The sequence below is a fragment of the Aegilops tauschii genome, chromosome 2, assembly GCF_002575655.3.
Source record: "Aegilops tauschii subsp. strangulata cultivar AL8/78 chromosome 2, Aet v6.0, whole genome shotgun sequence".
In the NCBI taxonomy this organism is placed as follows: domain Eukaryota; kingdom Viridiplantae; phylum Streptophyta; class Magnoliopsida; order Poales; family Poaceae; genus Aegilops; species Aegilops tauschii.
In genome coordinates this window covers 604,510,239-604,525,095 of record NC_053036.3, presented here as the reverse complement: position 1 = coordinate 604,525,095, position 14,857 = coordinate 604,510,239, and the positions used below count along the sequence as shown (strand labels likewise).

Genomic DNA, 14,857 nt, shown 5'->3' with positions numbered 1-14,857 from the left:
TAAATATGTGGTTCTCCAAAAATTATGAAAATTTATATGTGGCTTGTTAATATTGCTAGTAATTTATGCAAAAAGTTTCAACACAAACCAGATTCATTTGATAGATAGAATAAATAGAAAACAACAACTAAAACCAAAAACAGAAAAAGAAAAATGGCCACATGCACCTAGTCGGCCCGCAGCAAGCCGACTGGAACTAATTGGTTCGCAGCAAGCCAATTAGTCCCAGTCGGCTTGCTGCGGGCCGACTGGAAGCCAATCGGCCTGCGGTGGGCCAACTAGGCCCAGTCAGCCTGCAGCAGGCCGATGGTGTATTATTTTTAAAAATAAAAATATCGGTGTAATATTTATGCAAATTAATTTAAAAAATGTATTATTTTAAAAAAAATTAGCCCCATTGAGTACATGATTTCTTCCATCTCATTTTCTTTTGTTTTCCAGGGCAGATATTCCACCGTGCATTGTATTTGACCATGCTTAACCAAGTTGATTCATATCATTAAGTATCTTTTGGTTTTCTTCCAGTTTATTAGGCATGGACCAGACACAAATTATGAAGCTTCAATAATTTGGGTGGTCTAATAGTTCCTGTATAGCTTGATGTCGTATCAGGTGTAATATTTTGTTGTTGCTTGATGCTGTATCAAGACAAGCTAGGGTCAACAAGGAACAAAGGGGTTGACACATGGAGAAGCGGGAGCATAAAATTCAAAAGGTACTGAACATGTGTATGGATTACACCGGTGAGTGAATGGTGTGGCACATTGAGTCAAAGAGGAGTAGTTGCTTGTCTGGTATGAAAAACCGTTGTTTCTCGATTAGATTAAGGCCAAACTTATCTTCAACATGTGTGCTCTTTCATCACCATTTTAGAAGAGGTTCAATGCAAAATCCTCATATTGCCAATTTTTACTTCATTGTAAGCACTTTATCGATACGTTTGGAACAATTCTCAGATTCCATGAAACATATTCGTGGCACCAATTTTAACTAAAGAATAAAGCAATCTCAATTTTGTTCTGTAAAAAATTAAAGCATTCTCCTTTCCTATGAGAAAAGAAAACATATACTCCAATTGAAGGAAGGAGTACAAAGTTGAGTCATTTTTTAGTCATTTATTTTGGGACGGAGGGAGTACTACATTGAATCGAAACAGTTTTCTTACCATCCAAAAAAGGAAGTGAAAAAACCATATGAAGGAAACTAAAGTTCCAAAAGCAAGGAGTATCAGCATTTGAAACAAAATATATTTTCATACAGAAGTAATTTACATCTATGGAAGCAATTTTTTGTTCATCACTAATATGTATCAATATGTGTTGTGTTCTCTTTCAGAGAAGTGAACTCTGAAATCCCTCCTCATTCCAAACAATGAAATTCTGAGGATGAAAGTACAGATTTGTTACAACATGGCTGACTTAGAGAAAAAATGGGCGTATTTGGAGCCGGATGGAAACATGGGCAGATTTGGAGCAGTGTGAAGACGGCGCATGCTGGTGTTGCAATGACCAAAAGAGCCAAAGTGAAAGAAGAGATGGAATGACAATGACGCAACCTTGTCGTGTGATTCTTGTATGTATATTTGAGGCCCGTAGGAAAATATGTATTAGTGAGATAAAGTGATGGAGATGCATCTTAGGTGGAGATGGAAGCAGAGCCCAGAGATAAACAGAGAATTATTAGTTTGTGAATGAACATGTGGTGGAAAGAATGTTTTCTTGTTCGTATGCCACATTTTCTTACTATTTTTAGTAAGGTGAGGTGCCTTGTATATGCCATATTTTTAACATACGTAGTAGAGCGAGACAATAAAACAATGACATAGAAGCCACATGCAGAATCAAGGGGATGTAGATTGAGAGGATGGTTTATGTATGGACAAAGAGGGCTAGGGAGAAGTTCAACAAAAAACAGAGGCTAGATAGGGTGCATGGTGTTTGTTGGAATAGAGAGAAGATACTTGCATTTGTGTTTTGGTTGAACATTGCGTGCAATGTTTTCGTTCGGGGAGGGTAACTTGAGCATTGTTTACAATTTTTTTCCTCGCCCGTGGCAACGCACGGGCAGTCTACTAGTAGCAATAGTTTAGGTTCTGATCACTCACATATGAGGGGTTTTGGGATCCTTAAGGAAGGTTCCTGATCTGGTTTCTTTTCTTTTCTGGTTTTCTTTTTTAATTTTTTTGTAACATTTTCTACTTTTTTCATTAATAAATTTGGAAAAGTCGGAATTTCATTTTTTTTGAATTTTCATAAATTGCTCTCGTTTTTTCAACTAATATACAAAATCTTCTGATTTTTCTATATTTAATAAATATTATTTGTTTCAAAAATATTCAAATTTTAAAAAAGATCATCTATTATTTAAAAAAACTGTTAACAATTTCAAATAATGTTCTCATTTTCGGAAAATGTTCTTAATTTCCAATATCTTGTTCACAATGTCAAATAATGTTTTTGGATTCATGAACTTTTTGTATTTCATGAAAATATTTGAATGCGCGAACGCCGTGATTTTCTTAGATAAGCACGAACATTTATTGAATTAATGAATATTTTTTCAAAATCGTGAACCTTGGTTTAATTCGTTTGCATTTTTTAAATTTGAGAATGTTTTTGTCAAATGCATGGTTTTTTTAACTCAAAACTGTTAATTTTATGGGGGTTTTCCAAAACTTAATTGATCAGTTCTTATTTTGTGAAAGGGACCATGGCATTAAAAAAAGCACCGAACAGTACAAAGCACTGCAACAAAAAAAAATGAAAATTACAACAAAATCCTTGAGAAGCCCTTCCTCTTCATCCTCCAGACCGTGTCGACGGCGCGCCGCCGTTGCCGCTCCTGCCTAAGCCATCCTGGCATTGTTTGTTCCGGACGGGAAGTCGCCGAATGGGTCTAGAAGACCACATCCGCCCCGAAGAAGAAGAAGGAATAACCGTCGATGAAGCTCCTTGACAATCCGGAAATCCCCACAGCCAGAAGAAATCCTCGAGAACCACACCACTCCCACAAGCTTCTCGACGTTGCCGCCGAGATGAGACTGTAGCCGGGGAGACTTTATTGAACGAGGCGCCGCCACCACCATCTGAGCGCCATCGACGGGAGGCGTGGCGAGCTAGTGGGAGCTCTCAGGCGAAGGGGTACGGGACTACGATTTTATTTAACTTTAATGACCAATTCGAATGTTCACTGGAATACAAGCTGGGTCATAGGGATTGGAAAGCCACATATGGCTATCCTGATCAATAGAAGTAGAGTATTTGGCAAGACTGAGCCTCAAGATTCAATTCACGACCTTTGAAAATGACAATAAACTCGTGAAATTTGTCATAGTGGCATTAATTTCCCTTATGACTGTGATGTGAGGACCTCATGTTCTTTCCTTGATGCTCGCAACGTTTGTCTTACGATCACACGAGAAAAAAACCTCATGTATGCTCGGTCGAGTTTACTCGTGGGCTTGCCCTAGCCCATTGACAGTAACAACAGCTAGCGACGGGACCTGGGAGAGGAGATCCTAGTTGGCTATTTATGCGCCGGCTAGGAGTTCCGTCACTCGCTAAGCTATAGAAACTGGTCGGTCCATTTAACCACTAACGAAGCACTTCCTCGACAGAAAAAAGGTTTGTTGATCAAAAGTTGACCAGTCAACCGTTGATATTTGAAGAAAAATAAAAAAATGTGAATTATAAAAAGTTCACAAACTTTGACAAAAATCATGAATTTTTAAAAAGTATGTCAATTTTGAAATAACTTTCTCGAATTTCTAAAAAAATCACAAAAAATTCAAAATGTTCTTCGATTTTGGAAAAAAAGTTCAAAATTTTTAAAATATTTCTTTGATTTTTAAAAAATTCACAAATTTTTAAAATGTTCTTCAATTTTGATAACTTTTTTTTACAGATTTGAAAAAAAGTTCATCCGTTTAGAAGGAAAAATTCGGGGATTCATAAATGAAGCTCACCGATTTTGAATACAAAATTGACTAATATAGAAAAGCACGCACATTTAAGAAAAAAGAAAAAATAAGGAAAAGAACAATAAAAAAGAAGAAAAACAGGAAAAATAAACAAAGGAAACGAACATGAAAAAAAATAAAAGGAAAGAAAAAGGAACAAGTAAAAGAGAAAAAAAGAACAAGAAGAAGGAAAAGGAAAAAAAGAAAAAGAAAAACCTAATTAAGAACCACGTGGAAACTGTCCAGCGAACCGGAAATCCCCGGTTTGGGAAGCTTCGCAAAACCGGGGGCTTTCCGCTATCTGAGAAATAATAAAAAGAGATAAAGAAGTGTTAAGTAACAAGCGCTAACATGGCCTACTGGTTACTCCTGTCCCCTCTTAATCGTTAGGCCCCCGGTTGGAAACTGTCCCGCGCGCACTTGCTATTTTTTGCTTTTTAATGTGAACAATACTAAATTGGCTGGCCAAGCGAGGAATGTGGTACCGTTTAGGATTTATCACCTGGGAGGGCAATTCCTATTTGACACGCGTAGGCGTCAAGCTGTCGAGGAAACGCCCGCAGCTGTTTTCATTTGCGTGCTTGTTGGGCCGGCCTACTACGTGGTTCGCGTGCTTGTTTTCGTTCGCTGCTGTTTCTTTCGTTGGTTTTTTCTTCGTCTTCCACGTTCTGGTTTTCTCTCTTGTTTTTTTCTTCTGGTTTTGTTCCTGGTTTCTTCTTATGGTTTTGTCCTTGTTTCTTCTGGTTTGGTTTTTCTCCTGATTTTATTTCTCGGTTTTTGGTTTTTATCCTGTTTTTCCTCTTCTGCTTTTGGCTTTTATCCTGTTTCTCCTCTTCTGGTTTTGGCTTTTATGCTGTTTTTGCTCTTCTCGTTTTGTTTTTTCCACCCGTTTTTCTTTTCTGTTTTTTTCAATGAATATGCAAATGTCCACTATAATTTTTTTCCAGTGTATATTAGACAATTTTCAATGTGTAATAGCAAATTGTTCAACATATTTTCACAAATGTTCAGGGCGTATCCGAAATTTGTTCAGCGCGTATATTCCTTTTTTTCAAAAATGTTCATCATATATTAAAAAAAGTTCATCTTATAATACAAAACATTTCATCATGTATTATTTAAAAGACTTAACTTATTTTAAGAAAATTTTCAGCATATATTACAAAATGTTCAACGTATATTAGAAAATGTTCAATGTGTATTTTAAAAAATATTTAAAAGGTATGTTACTTAAATATTCGCGCCTCGAATCAATCGCTACAGCGCACCAGTTCGATTGGTTAGATACCTAGTTGTGATTGTTGAAAGGGAGGTGGTGAGTTCGAGCTCTTGCTGACGCATTAATTTTTGTTTACTTTTTTACTTGATTGACAGGAGCTCGTTTCGTACTAATGGGCCGGCCCATGCGCTCCGCCTTCAGCGAAGTCTCTATCATTTGCCGCCCGCGCGCGGCAAATAGGAGCTCTCACCTGGGAGACCGGGCTTCCCTAAAAAAAAAACCTGGGAGACCGGGCCATGCACGCGACGGCACACGATCGGGGTGCCCAATTCGGTTCAGGGTAGTGCCGGGCACACACGAAACCGGGCCGTTTAGGATTCGCTAACCGGGCGAGGCAAGCAACGCCACACGACTGGTGCCCAATTCAGTTCAGGAAACCGGGCCAAGCCAGCCAAGCCGGACTGCGTGACTGCTGCAGTCCCCCCATGCGGGGACGCATGGGCTTGCGAAGCCTATAAAATGGAGGAGGGCCTTGGGAGAGGAGGACCGGAACGTGGATTTTCCTTTTTCAAGAAAAAAGCCTACAAAGCGCGCGCTCTCTCTCTCTCACTCTCAAAAAAGAGGCGCACAACACAGCTCTCCAGATAATGTTTCTCCTCCTTAGCCTCCTCGTCGTCGGCGTGCTGGCCTCTGACACGCCCGTCTGCCCGACCCACCAGTGCGGCATTGCGGTCATCCGAGCCTCCGCCTCGAATGCCGTGGCCGCACGCCCGTTCTGCGCCTGCCGTCGGGAGAATACGCCGTCACCGACATCCTCTATGGCGACACGATGGACGGCGACCGGAGGGTCTCCCTGTTCGACCTCGGCGTCTTCTCACAGCACAACAGAACCTGCCCGTTCGTCGGCCGGAATCTCACCCTCCCGTCCGGCTCCCACCCGACGCTTTCAATCACCGCCAGCGACACCAACCTCACCTTCTTGGTGAACTGCTCCTACATCGACGACAGCGCTGGAGCGGGACACCTCATCGACTGCCTCAACAACGAGGAACGCAAGAGCACTTACGTGTTCCACGGCGACTTGCTCCCGTACGACTACACCACCCAATGCGAGAAAGTCATCGCAATGCCGGTTCTGAGCACGTCTTTGCGTGGCGGTACAACTTCGAAACTGCTTGACGACGTCGTCCCCGCGCTGAAGAAAGGCTTCGAGCTTAGATGGTGGAGGGCGGCGGCGGGGAGTGAGTGCGGGGGCTGCGAGAACGGCGAGGGTTTCTGCGTCCACAGGCGGGAGGCGGGAAAGAAATCAGGGAGGTTCACGTGCGTGGCTAATGCCAGTGCTCTCGCACCCAAATCTTCAGGTACGTACGACAGTGTGTTGTATCCATATCCATGGTGACCTGCATGCTGTCACTATTAGCTGCTTTACTTTCGGCCTTTAAAATTGAGCCAATTACACCCATGATGCTTGAACATGGCGCAAACGTTTACTTTGGTGCTAGAACTTGTGGTATGCATTGAACTGGTGCATCATCTTGGCTTTGGCGTGTAAATACGGTGAAAATTGCGGCTGTACTCTGCCACGGTGTTGACGAGGCATGATAGCGTGGTAGGGGGCCCGCTGTCAGCGACTGGATGGCCAAGCGGGGGCCCGTTGTTGTCAGTGACTAGATAACCTGCATAAGTAAGCATCTTCTACCAAATTTTTCAAAAAAAAAAACATCATCTACAAAGACGAAATAGCAATGTGCAAAGTTAACCATCTTCTTGTTCAGAGCAATCTCCTCCCCCTTCTTGTAGTTAAAATCCCTTTTTTACCCTTCTCTTATTAACCTCAGCGTTCTATTTTTTTTTGTCCTGCTATTTGATGTCATAGGTTTTTGAGATATCGTTTCTGCGTAACAGTACCAGCTCATGCTATCTTATTTTTAAATGCTAAAGTAAATAAGTTACATATAGAAACATCATGGAACCACTAATTTTAGAACAATCATGCACTGTTTCATTTCAGAATTATTTTTACTAATTCTCCCACGAGCTAACAGCTAGGTCATGGTCAGCTGCCTCCTAGAATGGGCCGCCTACCGTTTATGTTTTTTTTTAGAAAAGGAGGATGACCCCCGGCCTCTGCATCTGGGAGATGCATACGGCCACTCTATTAATTATTCTCGAGGACCTTACAAAGTATTACAAACAATATACCTGAATCCACCATCTTGGCAACATATGCCGCTACTCTTATCCATATGATGAAGGGATGCTAGCTGGGCCACTACCCAAACCACTCACCTAAACCTAACATCAAAAGCCGGAAGCCCCAGCCGAGCCACATACCGGGTCTGGGGCACAATACGGTCAGACGCACTCTTGTGTCGTCGCCGCCATCTTCCACAGGTCCGTCTTCAGATTATATTGAGTCTTCTACCTTGTGAAGGCCACTTCTGCCATCGACGTCACCATGACGCCAGACAACTACCTCCTCCTGCGCGAGTCCATCTCCGCGCATCGGACGCTAAGCCTCCACAGCGCCATGCCGCCGAACTCCGCCGCCATCAATGAGTGAGATGAAGTACCGCTCCACCACGGCAAGTACAAGGTGAGGAAGGGCGAGGTCGCCGTCGGAGACACGGCCGGAAGATAAGCACCGCAGTCACGAGACATGCCCGGAGCTGCGACGCGGTAGATCAGACGGGCCGCCACCAGGATCCAGACAATCTCGCCATGCACGCCCAGCATTCCCATGCCCAAGTCGGCGCCTTCAAGAAGGTGACGACGCTGTGGCGCCGCCGCCGCTTAACCACCGGGGCTAGGGTTTTCACCCGGGCGCAGGGGAAGGGGGGAGGCAGGGGAGGTTTAGCCTCGGCGCCGCCACCAAGGAGGGAATGGCGTCCGGGACGCCATCGACGCCGTGACCGCCACCGGCGGCCAAGGGTTTTCCCCCGGCCAAGCACCCTGCCGCCACCTCCGAACCAGCCACAACGTCAGCAGGCGCGTGCACGCCGGAGATCCAGGCCGGCCGGAGGTCATACATCACGAGCGGACCAGATCGCCTCCGATCTGACGAGGGGAGCCCGGGGCCTCCCCGCGCCATGACCAGTGCCCACCGGGACCTCGCTGCCCGCGCAACCGAGGGGATCCGGCCTACCTCACCGACGAGCACTCCCCGCCGCCGGAGGAGCGCCGTCCGCACCAGCGAGGCCGCCGCCTCAGATCCGCCGCGAAGAACGCCGCGCCGCCACCGGCTCGCGCGCTCCAGTGACGTGCCGCCCCGGCCAGCAGGCCGCGCCGCCCCGCACACTAGCGCGCACCACCCGACGCGCCGGCCGCCGAGCTCCGCCGCCACGCCCGAAGAAGCAGCCCCCCGCGGCCCCTGTTCCAGGCGAGGAAACGAGATCCCGCCGCCGCCGGCACCGCGCGGGCTTTGCCCGGTGGCGCCCGCCGGCGGCGGCGGGAGGAGAGGAAGGAGGTGGGGGCTGGGTTCGGCGGCGGCTAGGGTTGGGCGCCCGGGTCGCCCGCGGGGGGGGGGGGGGGGGGGGGGGACATGGGGCTGGGCTATCTCTCCAAACCCGAATCGCCTACCCTTTATGTATATTGACATGTGCCAGTAACTAGGTCACTATCTTCGGGGAGATACTATCATATCAAGGTGGAGTGAGATACATCATGTACCGATGCCCTGTCTGAGAAGGAGAAGGATTTTTTTTAAAAGAGCAATATATCTATTATGCAGACTTGGTACTGGGTTAAAATATGATCGGGCACGATATTTATGCACAAAAATGATGAAGTTATTTTTCTTGGGGAAATTTTCCTCCTCTAAGATCTGCAATCCGGGGATGTCGTTCGCTCCTGGTAAACATCATTATTAGTAAAAAAGTCAATTTAAATTTAAACATGGTTAAAAGAAACATATCATATAGACCATTGTGCTATCACCCGCATTAATCACGTAGAACTATCAGATCGTAAAGAATTGAACTCCAAATTTATTTGGTATTTTTGGACGGTAAAAGTCGGAGATTTTTGGTAGTAATAGGACTACCACCCCCTGCCAAAGAGTAATCGGTGAAAATATATGATCACTTCAAATAAATGCATGTTAAATTTTGAAAGCTTCATTCACTTGGTGACTATTTCTTATTTTGTGCAGTTAACAAGGAGGGTACTGTACTGAAGATTGTATTACCAATAGCTGCTGGTCTTTTGATTCTCACATGTGCATCTTTTGTATGGGCATACAAGTCAAGAGGTAGAACAACTTTTTGTTTCAGTTTTTTAAGATGCATTGTCTATGACGTATTCGTAAGACAATATTGATATGAAGGTATTCATCTTAGGTGAACGGAGAATCAACGATATTCAGAACAATGATCCACAACAACCCTTGAACATATTCACGCTCAATGAACTTGAGATAAATATAGAGCTTCCTTTGGTTAGTTTTGAAGAGATCAGTATTGCAACAAATAATTTCTCAAACAGCAACATGATTGGCAGAGGTGGTTTCGGAGTAGTTTATAAGGTAAGATGCCATTTCATGATAGTGATCTTGTTAGATTTTTTCCCATTCTCGTGTTCACTTCAAATTTAAGAATTATGTATTGATGTAGGGGATTTTCGGAGGTGGAAAGGAAGCCGCTGTAGAAAGACTCGGTAAGAGTTCTAGGCAAGGGGCCGATGAGTTCAAAAATGAGGTGATCTTGATTGCCAAATTGCAACATAGGAATCTCGTTCGGCTTCTTGCCTATTGTACTCACGAGGATGAGAAGTTGCTAGTCTATGAATACCTGCATAATAAAAGTTTGGACGCCTTCCTTTTTGGTATGTTCTAACTTATGATCACAACTCACAAAGCATTTTTTTCCTTTTGAAGACTACTAGCAAAACGTTCTATGGTTTACTGAGTTTATTTCGCATTGGTCTTCGCAGACACTACAAGGAGATCCATACTTGATTGGCCAACCTGGTTCAAGGTAATTAAAGGGCTTGCAAGGGGGCTTCTTTATCTGCACCAAGATTCGAGGTTGACAATAATTCATAGAGATCTCAAAGCAAGCAAAGTCTTGCTAGATGCAAACATGAACCCCAAAATATCTGATTTTGGTCTAGCAAAGATATTTGGGGGAAATGAGCCAGAAGATAAAACTACCCACATTGTTGGGACAATGTAAGTAATACATGCATGAACCGAACTTATAGTTTGACATGGTAATTATTTAGCACTTACATAACTCAAATTTTTGAAAATGATTCAAACAACAGTTACATGTCTCCTGAGTACGCAAGGGAAGGTTTCTTTTCCGTCAAGTCTGACACCTATAGCTTTGGTGTCCTACTGTTGGAGATTATAAGCGGATTAAAGATTAGTTCAGCCCATCTCATAGCGGACGGCTCACTAAGCCTTAAGGCTTATGTAAGTACATCAAAATTCTCTATTTTCAAAAACTCAAATCATCATAATAACTTTAGGATTTCATTGGTTTAGGCGTGGAATTTATGGAAAGATGGCAACTTGAGAGGATTGGTGGACTCGTCAATTGTGGAGAATTGTCCATTTGACATAGTCGTTAGATGCATTTAAATAGGTCTTTTATGTGTTCAAGACTATCCAGATGATAGGCCCTGCATGTCCTCCACTGTCTCCATGTTGGAAAATGAAACAATTCCTCTTCCTCCTCCGAAGGAACCTTTATACTTTCGGCGGCAGAATAGTGGGACAGGAGACCAAGGAGATATTATGGGCATGTTCATGGATGATGTTACTATCACCGAGGTAGAGGGCTGCTAGATATTTATTTCCATTGATCTTTTATGTAAACACCTTTCGTTTGTACATTCATGTTCATACAAATAAACGAATAGTTTATGAATACATTGGATTCCTCACTGTGTGTTATTTGCATATAAGGTTTTCCTTACTTTGACTAGGTAATTGCTCGTGCGTTGCTACGGGTGTAAAAATATTTTGGTTGTTACACGCTAATTGTGCAAGCGTGTCCCTTCAGAATCCGCACGGATAAATCATGCTTCGATTTTCCTGGAAAACATTGTAGACTTTCCCCCCCTCAAAAGTCCATCTTCTTTCTCCATCCTCTATCTGTCTCCACAACACAAATATGCTACTGTAAAAAGCGCATCAGGCACCCCCACAAAAGAACAGAAAATACAACCTACACATGAGCAATGATGTAAACAGATGTAAATTTATGATCCGCAAGAAAATCACTCTGGAAATAACTTGAATGGAATACTGTGGACACCCTAAGGTGTTGAACTATAGAATGAAAGTTACAACTGCTCATCACCTACTTTTTTTACATGAGCATTACTTATATGGATTACAAAAGAAATATTGTTATAGAAAATGGTCTACTGGGAACTGCTACTAAACTTCAGACATCTTTACTACACCATGAATCTTGCACACAAAATACTGCAGGACATAGAACAAGCACACCATCTTGTAATTCTTTAGTTGGAGAGGTGCATGCATGATTAGGCAGCATATATAGTCTGCAGGCCACCGAATGTAATGAATTGTGCTCAATGGTGAAGAATCTTGCAGCAAAGTGTTTCCTACTCGTACTAAATGACCTAACGAATCCAATGTTGGTGGGTCCGCTCGACTAAGGTGTGCTATTTCAATTACAAAATATATTTTTTTATCCATGGCAATCATCAAAGGTAAACTGACTTTTTTGCGGATAAAAGGTGAACTGATTTTCAAATATAAGTTAATCTAAAAATTATGTCGTGTTCTCAACTTCTCCCTTATGGCTCCTTTCTCTTTCTTCCCTTCCGTCCATTGAGTCCCTTCTTGAAAATCACAATGAGGAGGAAGAGCTTCATGAGATGATAATCATTTACCCAATTAGCACAATTACCACCCTATTGTTGTTAATCCACTAGAAAGCGAAAAGGGTGTCAAATCCACTTGTCGACCCCCTCTCGTTCGCCCCGTGCCTCTCCCGCGAGAGGCCGGGCGAACCCTAGCCGCCACCTCTCGAGCCCCCTCCCCTCGGTCTCCCTCCCCTCGCCGCCGCCCGGAGGCGCCGCCGGGCAAAGCCCGGCCGGCGTTGGCGGCGGCGGGGATCTTCTTCCTCTTCCTGCTGCGGGGCGCGACGCGGGGCGCGGCCGCTCGGGGAGGACGCCGTGCTTTGGCACGGGGCACGGTGGCGGCGCCCGGCGCGCGGCGGTGCGGCGGGGCTGCGGCGGCGGCGGGGCGGCGGAGCAGGCGTGCGGAGGTGCTGGCGGAAGCAAGGCCTGGTGGAGCTGGGGGCGTCCTCCAGGTTGGCTTGGTGCTGCTCCAGATCTGTCCGGCGCGGGTTGCGGGCTGCGGGCGGCGTGGACCAGCGGCGGCGGCCTTCTCGGCTGTGGGCGTTGGTGGTGGTGGTCTGGAGGTGCGTGCCCGCCGGATCTATCGCCTTGAGCTCGGCGGGCGACGCGGGATGGGGGCAGCTGTCCGGCGTGGCAGTTGCTCCGGGTTGGGGTAGCGGCCGGGCGTGGCTGTTGCTCGGGCCATGGGCAGCGGCGCGGGGAGGTCCGGCATGGGTGATGGCCTCTTGGTGGCGCGGCGGCTACATGGTGGATCGGCGACTCTGCCCGCGACGACGGCCGGCTTCTCCGGCGTCGGCTCGTCTGCGGCCGAGCCGTACCGACCTTCGCTTCATCTCCTCGTCGTCCAGACACTAGTTGAATCGAAGGGCTGGCCCGCTCCCAGCTGCGGTCCATCTCTCGTCTCGCGCCCGGCGCCGCAGGACCAAGCTCATCTCGCGCCCGGCGGCAGGACCGAGCTCGTCTCGCGCCTGGCGGCAGGACCGAGCTCGTCTCGCGCCCGGCGGCAGGACCGAGCTCGTCTCACGCCCGGCGGCAGGACCGAGCTCGCCAGGCGCCCGGTGCTGCAGGACGAGGTGATGGTGGCCAGTTTTGGCCGGCCCATTGGGTCTCGGCGCTGGGGGCCGTCCAGGGGTGCGAAAGGCCAGGCCTTTCCGCTCGTCTCTTTGGTTGGGGTAGTGACGGGTCTCGAGTGAGGTGGTGCCTTGGTCTTGGATGCCGGGGCGGCGGCCCTGGTGGTGGTAGCACGGTGCTCCTGGGCAGAGGCCGTGGCTTGGTGCTGCCCGGTGGCCATGGCCGTGTGCGCGGCGTGGTGACCGGGGTGTGGCGTTCGGTGGCGGTGAGTGTTGGCCGGGATGAAAACCTGTTCTATCCTTGGACGGACCGGCGGCGGCGAAGCTCGTTCCCTTCTTGAAGGCGTCTTCACGGCTCTCATTGCCCGTTGTGTTGCTCCAGGGGAAACTCTGACTCTCGGGTCGGGCGGTGGCGGCGCTCTGGTGTCGTATCCTTCCTGAAGGCGCCGTCTTGGAGCCCACGGTTCGTCGTATGCGGCTTCATCTCTTCGTAGTTAGGGGTGGTGTTGCTGCGCTCATCGCCTATGTATCCTGTCTTGGGTGTGTGCGTGTGTTGTGATGGCGTGCGTTTGTACCCGAAGTTGTTGATCGTGGCTTTATATATAAAGCGGGGCGAAAGCCTTTTTCGGAAATCACAATGAGTAGCAAGAAAAAAAATTAGTACATTGGGGAAGCTTATCTTGAGAGAAAATTTATACAAGTCAAAATTTAGCAGCTTGAGAAAAACTTGCAATCGATATAAAAGACTGTGATTTCTACATATAAGAACAATACAAATTATAAATTTTCTTAAAAAACTGACGAAAACACCTTTATTCTATCTCAATGCCCGACGTAAGTCTAAAATAGTGGCAACAAATAGAAAAGAGGTTGATCACTTCATGAACTGAAAGCTCTTAATTAAGGCAATATATCCTTTCTCCTAAATTCTCAAGCAAGCATTTTCTCATAAAGAAAAATTGGTGACGAATTTCATATACTACATGTAAATTAGAGAATAGACGAAAGTATCATATGAGAATTACATGTGTGTTTTTTATCGACAAACCGAACTCTAGATGGTATATGCCTGCAGCTGCTCCTTCGATGCCGGCAGCAGCTAAAACATTTACCTTCCTTTGATGTACATATATCAAAGACCCCAGGGCTAAATTTCCTTGTAAAATTTGTACACGGACATAAGCAAAAAACACATGTCGGAGCAAAGAGAGATAATAGAGAGAGGACAGAAAAACAGAATGCAAAGGACTGTTTGCAGGGGCATGCAACAGCAGCCGGTTGCCATGAACTCCTGGACTGTTCTAAAATCCTCTTTGTGCTTCCTCTGCAGAATTCAACGGGGCAACAACAATTAAAATAAAAAGGCACAGAAAAAAAGGAAAATCATGTCCGCTGGCCACGGAAGAAAGTGGACGTCGCTAGGAGAGCTCCGGCAGAAGATTAAGATTTTCGCTAGCCCGCGGAGAAAAACAGAGATGTGATGGGGCTGCTGCCTGCTGGCGGAGGTCGTGGTCGGACTGATGGGATTAGGTTTGAGGGAGATGGCATGGCCTGATGCAGTGCTCACACGCGCGCTGCTTAAGGGCTCGCAGCGCACACTGACTTGGACCCCGGCAGCCATGGCCTGGCCTCTGTCAAGAGGAAGTCACAAAGTTGCTGCTCGTGATGTAGGCAGCCGTGGTTCAATCAGGGGATGACTGAAAGAGAGCTGCGATCCCGATCTGGCCAGTCTCGGTGGTGCTCGGCAGATCCCGTGCGTCACGTCGGGGGAGA

General features: G+C 46.2%; 1 pseudogene; it reads left to right on the top strand.

Moving 5' to 3' along the window:
- Positions 1 to 4,527: 4,527 nt before the first annotated feature.
- On the top strand, positions 4,528 to 10,758 carry LOC120974229 (cysteine-rich receptor-like protein kinase 15; annotated as a pseudogene).
- Positions 10,759 to 14,857: the final 4,099 nt, after the last annotated feature.